The sequence below is a fragment of the Geospiza fortis genome, unplaced genomic scaffold (genome assembly GCF_000277835.1).
Source record: "Geospiza fortis unplaced genomic scaffold, GeoFor_1.0 scaffold167, whole genome shotgun sequence".
Classification (NCBI taxonomy): Eukaryota; Metazoa; Chordata; class Aves; order Passeriformes; family Thraupidae; genus Geospiza; species Geospiza fortis.
This window is the reverse complement of record NW_005054355.1, coordinates 4,875,422-4,875,865: the sequence shown is the minus strand read 5'-3', so window position 1 is coordinate 4,875,865 and position 444 is coordinate 4,875,422.

Sequence of the window (444 nt, the reverse complement as noted above, 5' to 3'; positions counted from 1 at the left end):
GCTCTTCCTGGTGAGAGATACGCTCCAGTCTCCTCATCATCTTTGTTGCCCTCCACTGGACCTGCCCCGGGAGCTCCATGTCTGTCTTGTACTGAGAGGCCCAGATTTGGACACAGCACTCCACATGTGCCTCACCAGGGCTGAGGAGAGGTCTCAACTGCTCAATTGCTGACCTGCTGTTCCCATTTTAAAAACGGAATTAGTTTGAGGAATAGCAATTGCTTCTGTAAGAGTGATGCTTTCCTTTGCCTCTTCTGTTCATGCTTCCTGACCTGTCCTGTGTAGAACACACCACCAGCGTCACTGGATTCACGATGTTGTTATGGAAAACGGAGAGGTGAACTGGAACGCCTTTTAAAGGCGGGGTTGTTGCTTCAGCCGCTGCGCGCCCGGCGGCTCGACCACTCACGGGCATGTACCGCATCGCTTCCGAGAACAGCCTTC